Here is a 16901-nt window from a genome sequence, read left to right as displayed (position 1 = left end):
TCGGTTTTTGGTATTTTTGTTTTGGAGGGCTTGCAGTCCACTTAGGGAGTCGGTAAGTATTAGGATTTTTTTTGTGGTTTTTGAATTCTTGATTATGGAGGGCTGAGGCCATGCCCATTAGTTCTGCCGTGAATATTGATTGGTTGTTTGGGAGTCGGCAGGATTGTGTGGTTTTAGTTGGTTGTGTGGTATGGACTCCGAAACCTGTGAGTGAGTGAGTGAGTTAATGATTTACGTCACATCGGCAATATTTCAGCCATATCGTGACGAAAAATGTTAATACATACAGTTTTAACTTAATTAAAACCTGTCATCGATGGACAGTAAAATTACTAGAATATCACAGTTTATTATTTAAAACTAGCATACAACTATAAAAAAGATAGCACTATAAATTACGGTACAATATAAAAAAGGCTACAGTTCGCCAGCAGCTGAAGGTAGATCACCATGCTAGGGTCCATGGGGACTTACAGTACTTTTGCTACCTGCATGGACCCCAGCCGGATTTACATCATCCCTTCAGGTGTTGGCAATTATTAACATATTTAGCCATATTAAAATAACATATATACTACGATTAAAGACTGTGGCAAGAACAAATCTACTTTGAATGACGTGGTCTTATATTCCATCTCCAGGGGACAATCATTTTACATTACTTCAACCCCCTTCGAGGGTACAGCCACTAACAAACTTAGTTATTGCATTTATTCTGCCAATCATAAAAAGTGTATTATATAGACAACATATTAATCAATATTTATGGTACAATTCAATTTCTTTTAAAAAACCAATAACTAAATGAGAACTGATATTAAAAATATCCTTAATAGATGAAACATTGAAATAAGTATCCCTTGTGATGGCAAAATCAATACAGTCAAGCAGGACATGCTTGACTGTGATTCTTTCATCACAAGGGATACAAAACGGAGGATCTTCACCTTGTAACAAATACTCATGTGTATATCTCGAATGACCAATACGACATCGTCGCATAATAACCTCTTCAAATCTGGACTGACAACCCAAGTAGGTGTAACCGATATTGGGTTTAATTTCATGTAATTTATTGATACCTACTTGGGTGTCCCACTTCTTTTGCATAAGATCTCGGATGTAAGATCTAATCACGGGTTTAAAATCAGTGTACGGGATCAGAAGTGGTGTCACAGATTTGTTGAGTGCTGCTTTGGCAGCAGCATCGGCCATTGTGTTACCGATAATTCCAACGTGGCTAGGTAACCAACAAAAGACGATGTCGTACTGGCCAGTCGCAAGATCGTTATGTAATTCTATTATTTGACGTAAAAGTGAATGTTCAGATGAAATATTTTTAATGGCCTGAAGACAGGAAAGGGAATCAGAAAAGATGATGAACTGTTTATGTTTCGACTGAGTATTAATATATTTGAGAGCTGTTAATATTGCCTGTGATTCTGCTGTAAAAATTGAACTGTCATTCGGTAATCTGGATGATATTGTTCTGGATCCAATGACAGTGGCGCTAGCAACTGCGTCACCGTCCTTGTATCCATCAGTAAATATGGACTGGGAAGTGCTGTAAGTGCTTCTTAATTGATTATATTCTTGCTGATACATTAGTTGGTTAGTGTCTGATTTCTTTAGTTTAGTTAAGGAAAGATCTACTTGCGGCTTTACAAGTTGCCCCGGAGGAGACGACAGTATTTGAGTGGGAGAGATGTTATTTAGGTCAATTTTTGCAGCAGACATTTCAGGTTTTATATTTAGTCCAAGGGGTGGAGTGGGGGATTCTTTTGATACAGATCCTCATACAGAGGATGAAAAACGCAGTCATATGCTGGATTAGATGGATTTGAAAATAGTTTTGTGACGTATTGTAATGACAGTTTTATACGACGTTGTTTTAGGGATGGCTCATCAGCCTCCACGTACAGACTATTAATGGGTGAAGTTCTAAATGCACCAAGGCAAAGCCGAAGGGCTTGATGATGTATTGTATCTAATAATGTTAAATTACTTTTACAGGCACCACCATAGATGATGGAGCCATAATCCAGTTTGGAGCGGATAAGGGCTCTGTAGAGTTGGAGTAGGGTTTTCTGATCCCCTCCCCACTTTGAATTGGAAACGACTTTCAGAAGGTCAAGGGCCTTCAGGCATTTATTTTTCCATTATTTTATGTGTGGTAAAAAGGTGAGATGGTGGTAAAAAATAATGCCCAAGAACTTGGCTTCTTTTACAACTTTAATAGGAGTATGATCCAAAACTAGTTCTGGGTCATTATGTGATTTGTATTTTCTACAAAAATGTATACAATTCGTTTTTGATTTTGAAAATTTAAAACCATTTCCTAATGACCATTTATGGATTTTATTAAGACATAACTGTAATTGTCTTTCAATAGTATGCATATTTTTACCACGACATGAAATGTTAAAATCATCCACGAATAAGGATCCATCAATGGAATCGTTTAAAACCGTAGCTAAGCTGTTTATTTTAATACTAAACAATGTGACAGACAAGATACTGCCTTGTGGGACACCCTGATCCTGATTATAATGATCAGACAGGGTAGAACCCACACGAACTTGAAATTGTCTATCTGATAAAAAGTTGGATATAAATTGAGGCAAACGGCCTCGTAATCCAAAATCATGTAAATCTTTTAAAATACCATGTTTCCATGTAGTGTCATATGCTTTTTCTAAATCAAAAAAAGATAGACACTGCATGTTGTTTGTTTATGATGGCATTTTTAACAAAAGTTTCCAAACGAACTAAATGATCGATGGTACTTCTGTTTTTACGAAAACCACATTGTATATTTGTTAATAGATTATTGGTTTCCAGAAACCAAACTAAGCGATTATTGATCATACGTTCCATAGTTTTGCAAACGCAGCTGGTCAATGAAATTGGTCGATAATTTGAAGGATCAGTATGATCACGACCAGGTTTAGGGATTGGAACAATAATAGCTTCACGCCACGAAGAAGGAAATTCTCCTGAAGTCCAGATATCATCAAATATTGTTAAAAGGGTTTCTAGACATGATTGTGGTAAATGTTTCAGGAGTTGATAAGGTATATTATCTGATCCCGAAGCAGTATCATGAGCCTGCCCAAGAGCAGTATGGAGCTCATGCATGGAGAAGATTTCATTATAATCTTCCCCATTATCTCATTTGAAATTGATAGATTTCTTTTCTTGCTGCTCTTAATAGAATTGGAATTTAGGGACATAATTTGACGAGGAAGAATGTTTAGACAGAGTTTCACCAAGTTTATTGGCAATATCTGAAGAATCTGTCAACAAGTCATCCCCATTTTGAAGATGGTGGATGGTAGTTTTAGAACCCTTACCTTTTATTCTTTTAATCATATTCCATACCCTAGACAATGGAGTACGTGAATTTATTTTAGAGACATATTGTTGCCAAGATTGGCGTTTGTTTTGTTTAAATACGCGCCTGGCTGTAGCATTCAGAATCTTGAATTTATTTAGATTATGCACCATTGGATGGCGACGGAAGTAATGCTCGGCCTTTTTCCTGGCCTTCCTAGCTTGCTTGCAAGCATCATTAAACCATGGTTTTCGTATGTGAGGAACCGCAAAGGACTTTGGAATACATTCATCAGCAATTTTTGTTAGTTCATCAGAAAAACATTTGATAGGATCAGGAACCCCAATAAAAAGATTAGGTTTAAGTTTGTGTGTACAGAGAGTTCCATAGTAGGCCCAGTTAGCTTTATTAAAGTTCCATCTTGACGATGGAGGAACATCAGATGGGGTCACAGGCTTTAAAACAGTAGGGAAATGGTCACTTCCACAGAGGTCATTGTGGACTGACCATTCAAATTCATTCAGTATTTCTGAATCTGTAATTGACAAATCCAGAGAAGAGTAAGTACCTGTTCCAGGATGTAGATAAGTGTCTGAACCATCATTATATATGCACAAATTGTTATCAGAAATGAAATCTTCTATGGTCTTTCCTTTGTTACTTGTATGCGCACTGCCCCAAAGTGGGTTATGTCCATTGAAATCGCCCATAATAATACATGGCTTCGGGAGCTGGTCTTACAGGGCCTGAAGGTCAGTCTGCGTCAATGAAGATGATGGAGGGATGTAAACAGAGCATAGAGTTAGAACAATGTGCAGGGTTATACGGACAGCGACAGCTTGAAGTGGGGTATCAAGAGTTACAGGGCTGTGAATAACACCCTGCCTTACCAAGACAGAAGAACCTCCAGTTGCTTTAGCACCCGGAGGTGAATAGAAATGATACGAATTATACTGTCTGATATCCATTAAATCAGTGGTTTTCAAGTAAGTCTCTTGGAGGCAAAATGCTGATGGTTTATGATCTTGTATTAATAATTGCAATTCATTAAAATTATTTCTTAGTCCTCTGCCATTCCACTGGATGATATTTGGAGAGCAACTCATGGTGGCTCAACTGGTGATCTGGAACGTGGGGGAGGACCACTCCCAGGTATGGAGTTGGAAGGAGTGACCTCCATCTCCAGAGCTTCAAACGAATTGTGAACCTCAACATGGTTAGGCGTATGAGAAGGCACCTCCAGGTGTTGGAGGGCCTTGGCTCGTTTCTTAATCTGTTTCTTTTCTTTATTGGTCAAGTAGGCACCGCCCTTGACCTTTTCCAATGCTTTAACTGTTTCTTGGTCATGATGATCGAATTCAGTCTGTGAAGCTGATGTGACATGTGATGTGACATGTGACATGTGATGGTGCTCTAGTGATAGGAGCCACATCCGCCAGGGTGATCTGCCGGTCTGTCACCCAAGATAAAGTTGTTTGGCAAGAAGTGGAAATTAGGAATTGGCGAAGAGACGGTAGCAGAATAAGTTTTTGCAGCAGTAGTTTGGGATTGTGGTTGAACTAATCTTTTTGCGTCGTGATACGAGATATTTTGGGTGCATTTTATTTTGAGAATTTGGGACTCGTATATATATGATGTGCAGACTTTCGATGAAGCAACATGGACACCATCGCAGTTTGCACATTTGATAGATTCAGCAGAGCAGTCGGAGCTCTCATGAGCTCCACTACAACGGACGCAGACAGTGGCGCGGGTGCAGAAATTAGCCCCGATGTTGAAATAACCAGCTTTGAGAGAAGTCGGGAGTTTCTGCAGGTCAAAAGTGAACAAGTACGTATTTGTTTTGATGATTTTATCATTTTGTTTTCTGGTGAAACGCTTTACAGCAGTTACACCCTGTACCTTTAGTTCATCTACAATCTCTTCTTCGCTCATGTCAGAAAGACACCGAGCATAGTCTCTAACGATACCCTGACAGGAGTTCAGAGTCCTGTGCTCAGAGACAACAACCTTGGTGTTAACGAACTGCTGTAGTCCCAGCAGGTTAACAGATTGTTGCCTCTGTAAACATTCAACCAGAATTGAACCACTTCGGAGTCGGGTAACATTTTTGACTACTCCGCAGGCACCTTCTATGCCCTTGGAGATAGCAAACGGGTTTAATTTCAATGGACTGCCATCGGCAGAGGCAATGACTATAAACCGAGGCCAAGAAACAGTATTTGGAGGATTATCTTCATCTTCAGATGAAATACAATCGACATGTCTACGTTTGTAGGTCTTTGATGAACCAGAAGAAGCGTGGTGAGACATGGTAGAAGAATAGAATTCAACACCCTTGTTCCCCACCCACCATCGAGTGACAACAAGGTCGACGTCGCAGCGGAAGCCAGTCTGCAACATCAGGGCTACAAAGGTGTTATACTCCAGAAAATACAGACATAAAAAGCCATGATATCTTAAAGAAGAAGTGCCAGGCTGGTTCGGCCCATGACACATTTCTCAAGAACACAGAATTCAGAGGTCTATATAACCAGATTGACCCATGAGCCACCGCCTTCTGGCATGGGATTCTAGGCAAGTTGATAAAAAAGAATGTATATGTATAATATTCATACCCAACAGTCACATTAATCGAAAAATTATAATATGAACATGTTGCATACACAGGGCATGGCGTGACCAGCCGATTGATAGAATCGGGCCTATTCTACCACCCGTCTAGGCGAAGTAAGGGTCGAAGTGGTGTGTTGGGCAAAGGAACACAGTTCCAGGAACCAGTGCCCTCAACACAGGGGCGCAACCCACGGCAAACAGGTTGCCCATTTTAGTCGCCTCATACGACCAGCAATGGGAGGCTGTGGAAATATTCTGCCCCGGTTCCACACGGGGGAAGAGCGATTAGCGTTACCCAGCACTCACCACGAGGAGGTTGCTCTTCACGAGTGCCCCGAAACCTGTGTGTTTGGAGGTCGGATCTGAGGATCCGTCCGTGTAAATGTGACACCAAATTTGGCCAATTTTCGTGTATGTATGCTAGTGTGGTAGTTTTAGCTATGTTTGGGTCGGTTTGTTTATTTATTTGGCTAGCTAGTGTTGTGTCTATTTTGGGTATTTTAAGTTTAGGGGTGAAGATATTTGATTGTTTGCAGTTTTTTTTGTTTAAGATTTTTAATTTGGTGTTCATTTAGGTAGTTTTTTTATTCTTTGGAATATTTGGGTAAGTAAGGGGTGTTTACGAGCTAGAGCTTGGTTTTTAGGGCTGATGTTTTGGTGTATTAAGTTTTGGATGAGAGGGTTTGATTTGGACGCGGCCCAGAAATTTAAGCTTAGCTGTTCCCTGCGTAGACTTAGTGGCATTTTTCCTGTTAAGGCCTGAAGTGAGGTGTAGGAGGTGCCATGTTGGGTGCGTGTAATTAGTTTGAGAGCCTGATATTGTATTGAGTCAAGTTGTTTAGATAGAGAGTTGTTTAGGGTGTTGTATATGGCGCAGCCGTAGTCTAGTTTTGATCTAATTAGTGATACATGTATGTAGAGAGAGAGGAGGGTATCTTTGGAGGCTCCCCAGTTAGAGCCGGTTAGGCATCTTAGGGTGTTAAGGTCTTAACTGCATTTAGTTGTTAGGTTTTGGATGTGAGCATCCCAGGTGAGATGTTCATCGAAAATAAGTCCTAAGAATTTGGTTTGTTTTTGAAATTTGATTGTTTGATTGTTTAGCTGGAGGATTGGGGAGGCGGGTTTCATGTTTTTATGTTTGAATACTATTCCTGTTGTTTTTTCTGAGTTAAGGGAGAAGCCCCATTTGTCAGCCCATTGTTGTATTTTATTAAGAGATTTTTGGAGTAAATTTTGGACCATTTTCATGCTTTTAGTGCGGATCCAGATGGCTCCATCACCCGCGAATTTTGATGTGTTTACTTTAGGGGATATGCCCTCGAATAGATCGTTTAGCATTATATTGAAGAGGGTGGGGCTGAGGATACTGCCCTGTGGAGTGCCATTTTCTAGGGGACATTGGTCCGATAGAGTTTGGTCTATACCCACGGTTATTTAACGATTCTTTAGGAAGTCATTGTCTGACCTTTGAGTCCTATTTTTTTAAGTTTTTGTATTAGCCCATCGTGCCATACAATGTCGAAAGCTTTAGAGAAGTCTAATAAGATGCCTGTGGTATATTGTTTATTTAGTTGTCCTGTCTTAATATCTTGTTCTAGTCGGGCGAGGTTATCTAGGGTTGAGCGGCCAGGAGTGAAACCGCTTTGATCTGGGTTTATGATGTTATTTTGGGTTAAGTTATGTTGTAATCTATTTTTAGCCATTGATTCCATTACTTTACATAAGTTTGAAGTTAGGGATATTGGTCTATATGAGTTAGCTTGATTAGCTGGTTTAGGGATTGGTATGACTAGGGCCTGTTTCCAGGAAGTAGGAATTAATTATTTGGTAAGAAGTTAGGTCTAATCCTGGGGCTGTGCCCTTTTTCCTGTTTTGGATTACGTAGAGGGCCAAATTCATTGATAACGTTTTTCATTTAAAAGTTGTTATTACAAGTTGTAAAGGTGTATTTACAAGTTGTAAAAGTGTAATTACAAGTTGTAAAGGTGTATTTACAAGTTTCTCAAGGTGTAATTACAAGTTTAAAAAGTTGTAATTACACCTTTACAATTTGTAAATACACCTTACAACTTGTAATTACAACTTTTAAATAAAAAATGTTATCAATGAATTTGGCCCTTATAGGCTTTCGTACAATTGCCTGGGTCGATGATAATAATGTCAATCTCTGGATTGTCTGGTCCAAGCGCCGTTATTTACAGACCGCCGTCATATAGTGCTGCGTTAAACACAGGTAACGTTGTGCCGCCATTTTAAGGCTATGTATGTTGGTCAATGGACATGTGTTTGGAAATAAAACAAGCACAACATGTCAAATTATGTAAACTGCAAGTTTGCACATATTTTTCGGTTTTCTGAAAAAGAATCGTACAGTCTGAGTTTGGGTAACATAACTTTACTGCAAACCCTGACACATACTAAGTGATAACACACTGTACACAGGACAAACAGTGGATATTGTGAAGACTATATACGGAAAGTGACAAATGTCATGGTCACGAGAACTGTAAAATCTCGTTTCTACCATTATAGTTCAAGTACACTGACTGCCATGGACAAACTGATATTATGGATCACAGGTTGGGGAACGTTAGCCAATACTGTCTGTAGTGTATGTGCAACCTGTTGCAGTGTCCGTTAATTAGGATAACGTTGTGGCTGAAACAAATAGTTGGTTTGACAGCGTGCGTGACACCTTGACACGTCGCAATGGGGTCGCGTCGTCCGGTCCGTGACTTCAAATAAGGACGACCCGAGAAAAGCCAGGGTAAAATAGCTCTTCAGCAATCCATGCTTGTCGTAAGAGGTGACTAGGGTTTATTGTTCCCTTCTGTGTATTCCAGTTGTTTGAAAGGCATGCAGAATTGGTGTATAAAACAGGTACTTTTAAGATTTTGTTGTTGATAAATTACATAATTTAATTACAACAGACCCGTGAAGACTCCGGGGTAGAATAGGTATTCAGCAGCCCATGCTTGCCGTAAAAGACGACTGACGGGATCGGGTGGTCAGGCTCGCTGACTTGGTTGATGCCTGTCATCGTATTACAATTGTGTGGACCGATGTTCATGATGTTAATCACTGGATTGTCTGGTCCAGACTCGATTATTTACAGACTGCCGTCTTATTGCTTGAATATTGCTGAGTGCAGCGTTAAACAACAAACGAACAATTAAATGAGGACCTTGCCAGGAGTAATCAATTGCCCTGTTGCTGCAAAATCCATGTGCTTAATTTCACTTTAGTTTGCAGCTTCATTTCATTAGCATTACTATTGAATCGGACCGTGTATATCTTGGGTAGAATAGCTCTTCAGCTACCCATGCTTGCCGTAAAAGGTGACTATGCTTGTCATAAGAGGCGAATAACGGGATCGGGTGGTCATGCTCGTGGACTTGTTTGAAGCATGTCATCGATCCCAATTGCGTGGATCGATACTCATGATGTCAATCACTGGATTGTCTGGTCCAGACTCGATTATCTACATACCGACGTCATATAGCTGGAATATTGCTGAGTGCGGCGTTAAACAACAAACAAACCAATTAACTCCCTAAACTTGCCACGTGTACTGGTTAGGTTAACCTGAAATTAACATACGCTGGTCAGTAAAAGTAAAAAAAACGATGCAGAAAAGTAATACCAACTTGAACTGGTCCAGACTCGACTATTTACAGACCGCCGTCATATAAGCTGGAACATTGCTGAGTGCGGCATTAAACAACAAACCAATCATGCATCTGAAAATACATGTTCAACAGTTTCACCTAAAATTAAGCTTCAGGAACGTTTTACCAAAATTAATTCAACCAACCCAACTCAACATATTCACAACCACATTAGTTTTTCACTTGATCAATGCATTATCATATATTTTATTGTAATTAGTTTGTTGTTTAACGCCGCACTCAGCAATATTCCAGCTATATGACGGCGGTCTGTAAAATAATCTAGTCTGGACCAGACAATCCAGTGATTGACAGCATGCGCATCGATCCACGCAATTGGGATCGATGACATGCATCAACCAAGTCAGCGAGCCTGACCACCCTTTTACGATAAGCATAGTCACCTTTTACAGCAAGCATGGGTTGCTGAAGACCTATTCTACACCGGAATCTTCACGGGTCTGTTGTAATTACATTATGTAATTTAGCAATAAAAAATCATAAAAGTACCTGTTTTATACACCAATTCTGCATGCCTTTCAAACAACTGGAATAAACAGAAGGGAACAATAAACCAACTGATGAAAACATAAACTGTTAACATGTACAGTTAAGCTGATCTGGAATTCAGTGTACGACTGTCAGACACAGCAGTAAAATAATAACACTCACATACCAAAAAAATAACCAAAAAAATTAATAAGAATGTTGTTGAATTATCATTACTGCAATGTTAATAGAATGAATTTAAATTCTGAAACAAAATTCACCTTTGATTGCAAATGTGCCACCTTTAGATCTTTGGATGTGTCGACTTCAGCAAGATACGCTAGAAGGGCATTAAGGGTCCTCCCATACATGGTCTCAAGTGCACAGTAAATAATAGCCATCTGACTCTGTGGACTTCTTTATACTTAAGCTGGGGTAAGTCTAGGATGGCATTTACTTCTGCCATTCGAGCAGCTTTCTTTGGTGAATATTTGAAATAATAAATTGCTGTGAGCGCTTGTTGGAAGGCATCCAAGGCTGTAACACCTTGTGCTCGGCTTGTACACAGTGCAAGTGTGTGTGCGATGCAGTGCACGCTAACCATTCCAGGATTGTCTATCTTCATCATACCTGCCACACCCTTTCCCTGACCAGTCGTGACCGATGCTCCACCAGAGCCGAGTCCCATCACCTTTGACACAAATTCCTCTTCTGGAAAGTTCTTTTCTAATTTCCTGTGAAAGAGCCACTCCAGTACATTCTGTAATGTTAATATTGGTTAGGTAATGGGTTCTGTGTTGAATAGGTTTTCAGCAACCCATGCTTGTAAAAGACGACTAACGGGATCGGGTGGTCACGTTCACTGACTTGGTTGATACATGTCATCGATCCCAATTGCGTGGGTCGATGCTCATGATGACAATCACTGGATTGTCTGGTCCAGACTCGATTATTTTACAGACCGCCGTCATATAGCTGGAATATTGCTGAGTGCAGCGTTAAACAACAAACAAACAAACAAGCATATTCACTAGATCCACAAGTTGGGTGTAAATAACCAATCTCTTGTTCACACACATATCAGTGCTTTCATCAGCTAAAATTAAAATCGATATTTAGGAGGAACTATTTTACTAAGCGCATGAAACAACAAAACTGGTTTCGAGGAACTCCAATAATGATGGTTCATTTTACGAAAGGGGTGGTCACATGTTCAAGCCCATTTCTCAGAAAATAAACAAATGTTACCCAGGTCACAATCGCTCAGATTGACAACTGAAAACAACAAAGAATTTGGGTCACATCAGTTTATGTTTCATAAAACATGGCTGACAAGGATACATCAGCCAATGACGTAGGCGCATTCAATTTGACAGTGCGCTAAGCGGCACAACTTTCAGAGGACTGACAGAGTGATTTCCCTTAGACCGTGGACGAGACGCTCAACATGTATTTACTTACACCCTTGAAAACATGGAATATATTACACAGGGGATGCAAAATTTAACTGAATGCACTTACAATGGGTGAAAAGTACTATGTACAACACAAACAACAGGAAATATCACAAATTCAATTCTTTATCACAGTTCCTCATCTTACTTGTAATGTGTAGTTACGCGTATCTATAAAATACAAATAATCAAAAGTAGAAAAGACGTACATACTGCTTGGCCCCTATACAAGATAGTGTCAACTCGCCTGAAACTGAGGTGGTGACAAGAGACGTCAAACATGTGCGAGATTTTAGACATGCAGCTTAGCTGGGATGGAAAAAAGTTGTTTACTGTTACAGTGGAATTACATGTGTGAAAGAGACCATGGGAATTTGCAGAAGAAATTACCTGGAAGTTGTTCACGGGAGCAGTGGAGAGTGGCAGGATATTTCTATCTTGGACAGGTACCAAATTGCGTCCGTTAGCGAGCTGCTGCTGTCCCTGAAGAATGTTCGAATAATGTCGTTTTTGAGCCGAGCTCGAGTCAATGGAATACGACTTCAACGATTCATCGGTTTTGTGGCCGGTAATTTTGCAAATCTCGCGATTTTCAATACCTGCGTTTGACAGCAAAGTGACGGCAGTTGCCCGAAGACAATGGTTTGTATACACTTTGAGACCAGCGTTGGTAGAAATTTCTTTCATCAGGTTGCCAATGACGTTTACACCAACTGGCCTCGTGGTGTACCATTCGGTGTCGTCGACGTGGACTCGTCTCTTAGGAGCCTGGTAAAAAGCACCATTGTTGGGATTGAGGAGAGACATGTATTTTTTTAATGAAAGTACAGGGCAGAATTGGTCCGATGTTGCATAAATGCGTTCGTTGGGCCCATTTGAGTCTTTGAGGTCCCCCTGTGATTTTTAGTGACTTCGGAGTGTGTCATTTCAATAAACTCGAACCCCTGTTCATCAGTTGATTGACGAAAGGAAGATGCAGTTAATTCCCTTTGGTTTTCTTTACAACGACGAGCGAAACCGAGTGTAAGGTCGAACCACACTTTACGAAGCAAGCCGGAAGGAGTTTCCGTATCCAAACTTTCACGAATTTTTTAAAAATCATTCTCGGGGATAGCAGCATGTTGTGTTGTCTGGTCAAGTTTTTTTTATCATGGACAGAAAAACATTGTTTGCAGTGTGAAAATCCCGGTCTTGGATAATGTTTTTGCTGCGCTCAAATGGCGGGCCCCTGGTGTGCCTGTGTATGGCAGCACGCAACCCAACAAAAACCCGATTTTGAGTAAAGATCTCCCTCAGCATTTCTGACTTCGGCTTGAAAGAACCTCAGTCTCTCATTCAGTTGAGAAGCAGGAAGCTCTTCGAACTTGGGTTCCAAACCTCGGAAACCAAGCCATTTTGGAAGTAAAAAAGATTGCCATGTTCAGGGTACAAATGTGACAGTAATAGGGGGTAATTTATTATTACGGTGTCGTGTTTAAATGAAATTTTCGTACATCCATTTAGCATAACATATCTCAAATCTTACAAAACGAAATATTTAATTTACGTTAAGATTGTGGTCAATCTCGTTATATTATTGCCATTTTTTGCGATGACACATTGGTCACGCTTTACATTGCTATAATGGCAATGGTGTAAGGGAGGTAACTCTCGCTGATGTTGATCGAATCTGCGTAGGAATTTTAGGTATGTGTTTATGTATACTTTTATGTTTCAATGCCTTACGTCGAAATATTTTAACTCCCCAGGAGGTATTACGCCCAGTAGATTTGGAGAGGTTCCCATCCACGATGTCCTGTACTGTTTTTGCATCAAGGGACGCGAAGCGGTCACTGGACGCTTGAACTTTGGGATCTACGGAAACGCTGGCTGTATTTCCTAGTTCAGGGGCCATCTCAGAACGGTTTTCAGCTTTAACAGCTGTTGTGAGTAATAATAATAACAAAGTTAGGTGGGTGTATGTAAGTCAAAACTATTATAGAGTTGCAATAAATGTTTTTTTACTCTGTTAAAAATTGATTTTGTTTTGTTTTTCCCTTTGGCGAAGTCAAAGAAAATTATATCATTTATCATTATGATTATGTAATTAATGGAAAAAGGTAAATTTCATTTACCTTCAAATTATTGAATTATCTCAGAAAATGTCTCGTCGTCCCAATCACTCAATATTTTCATCGAAATCCCCGATGTGGAAGTCAGGGTAAATTTCCATCTGTTCCTCCATGTTGATGATTTCAAAAATAGTTCTATTAATTAATGTATACATACACGGTGATGAGACCTCACAAATTCAGTGATGACACTTTTTAACCAATCAGATCAGGGAACATACCTACTTTTATATTACAATTAATGTTAGCATTCACTGATACGCACATTTGCTTGGGGAAAAGGGGAACTTGTACCCTGTTGACATAAATGATAATCAAAAGCGAAAAAAACCTTTGTAAGAATTCTAGGCTAAACGCCGAGTCCATTCTGTGATTCAAGACTGTATCAAAATCATGTGTGCATGCTTTATGCCCGTTAGAATATTTGCTTGAATATGGGGTATTTCATTATTAACGTCTATTGATTAGGGAGCGGGGTGTAGCCTAGTGGTAAAAGTGTCACGTCGAAGAGTTTGATTGGTTGGTTGGTAGTTGTTTAACGCCGCACTCAGCAGTATTCCATTATAATACGGGTCTCGCATTTTAGGACCGGCATCAGGTGAGATGTGACTTTTCTTGGAGGCATGATATGTTTACATGATGAGGTCTCCATACCATGGTTTCAATACTTCCTGAAGTCATTTTATAAGTAAATAATCTTCAAATCGTCCAAATTATGCATGTGTGTTTTTTTTGTGTTTTTTGTTGTTGTTTAACGCCGCACGCAATATTCCAGCTATATGACGGCGGTCTGTAAATAATCGAGTCTGGACCAGACAATCCAGTGCTTGATATCATTAGCATCAATCCACGCAATTGGGATACGATGAAATGCATTAACCGAGTCAGCGAGCCTGACCACCCGATCCCGTTATTAAATGCCGGAATTAGCTCATCTTCCCGAGGCAAGGGGTTTAAGTCCAGTTTCCACCCTTGCCGAACAAGGCTGGTATTATGGAGTTACATTTTGGCTGGACTAACGAATCTATGCATAGCCCAATCTAAATCGCGCACCGAAATCGAAATCCGGTTCGTAAAATGTCGTGCAAAAATCCGGTCGATTGCAAGATTTGCAAAGCATGTGCACCGCCAACTCGTTGTCAGCAGATATTTTCCAAATCTTTTCATGTCTTTAATCAAGGTGCTCACGTGATTTGATGCATTTCGCGATGTAAGACCCGTTTTATCACAATATAGATCTTGATTAGCGATCAGATCGTCCTGACCGGGCGCCGTGTGAAGCAAACGCAAGTGATACGAGAGGTGGAATCTGATTGACCTATAGGAGAGGCTTAGAAGGGACATAGCAGGTAATAGCCACTGGTGGCGCTACGATCGAGCCCAGTTATTCCAGCCTAGTTCGGAAAGGGTGTAAACTGGACTTTAAAGTCAGTTAAATCTCTTGCCTCGGGAAGATGTAACTAGCTGTGCAGAATTGCGACTATTAGGCATGCCAGGATACATGGTCATGGGTTCGAATCCAGGAACCGCCTTGTTTATGGTCCTTGCGTTGTCAGTACCAAGTGGGTGTGTAATTATTGATCAGATATTATGGGCATATACCCATCTCGGGAATCGAACCAGGGTCTTCGGCGTGATGAGCGAACGCTTTAACCGCTAGGCAACCCGAGCGCCCCCATAGACTATAACTAATTATCCGCAGACTGCGTTGGGCCTGAGAACAATTTGTTACATAAGTGTACTGATCAGCATACTTTTGCAACGAGGAAAGTACAAAATGACAAAGGTTCTAGACATTTACCATGACGTTTGTGATGAAAACCGCGACCATGGATACAATGCTTAAAAACCAAGGATCACAATAACCATGTACAGTGCGAATTGTGGACAGCGCGACAGGCGGATCCTGACACGGCCAAGAAACACAACTACTTATGGAATGAGACAGTTCGACATACAACAGCAACTCAAGTTGACGATGTTGGCGGTCGATTTCTAGCAAACACACAAGGCAACCCCCTTTTTGTAGAAGACATTATGTTGAACAATAAATGCAAGAAGTACCATAGTGGGCGTCCCTCAAGACAGAGGAAAACCATCATATGTTACAGGATCCGAGATGGACCAAACCTTGCCTTTTGGGATGGGAATGCATAAACATTCGCACACATTCGATATGATCAGTCATTTAAAGTAAAAAAAAATAATGCACCTTCCAACATAAGGCAAATGATCCGGATTAGAATAGGTCTTCAGCAACCCATGCTTCCCATAAAAGGTGACTACGCTTGTCGTAAGACGCAACGAACGGGATCGGGTGGTCAGGCTCGCTGACTTGGTTGATGCATGTCATCGTAACCCAGTTTGGTGGATCGATGTTCATGATGTCAATCACTGAATTGTCTGGTTCATACTCGATTATTTACAGACCGTCATACAGCTGGAATATTGCTGAGTTCGGCAAATAAACAAACAAACAAAATAAGGCACACGCTATAACGACACACGTGAGCCACGTGAACTACTGCATTCTCTAAAAAAATAAAACACGTTACCAACTGATATGCGACCAAAGTGCAACGACTATTGTATTGATTTCGTGGAAACGATAATACTCTTTCTAAGAATTGGGCGTTTCTTCTCGTTATCCTGTCGCCTTATATACTACAAGCTTTGATTGTGTTTATATCTGTTGAAGAAAGGGGGGCGAGGTGAAATTGGGTTTAACGTCGCGTCACATTATTACACTTATATAGCCACGTGTATGTGTGTGTGGCTGCTTGTACTAGTCCGGATTGATGCCGATTTATAGTGCTAGCTCACTGAGATACCATGCCCCAGTTAAACATGAATACTCCCTCAGACACAGTATACTGACTCCGAGCCGACCTTCAGAGTCCTTGTTTCAGCTCCTAAATGCCGAGCGCGAGACAGGGTAACAACAAATACCATCTTTTAACGTCTTTTGGTATGACGCGGCCGGGGATCGAACCCCGGACCTTCCGCTCTTCGGGCGGACGCTCTACCATTAGACCACGGAAATGTTGAAGACGCAGCTACTGTAAGTCCCCATGGACCCTAGCATGGTGATCTCTCTTCAGTGGCTGGCGATCTATAGCTCATTTTTATCTTGTATTGTTTCGCATGATGTTATATTTTTATGGCTAACTACTAGTTTTAGATATAATCTGTGATAAATCTTGTTATTTTACTGTCATTCGTTGACAGG

This window comes from Haliotis rufescens, unplaced genomic scaffold (genome assembly GCF_023055435.1).
Source record: "Haliotis rufescens isolate VD_foot unplaced genomic scaffold, xgHalRufe1.0.p SCAF_10, whole genome shotgun sequence".
Classification (NCBI taxonomy): Eukaryota; Metazoa; Mollusca; class Gastropoda; order Lepetellida; family Haliotidae; genus Haliotis; species Haliotis rufescens.
The sequence above is the reverse complement of the archived record's forward strand: the minus strand, read 5'-3'. Positions refer to the sequence as shown.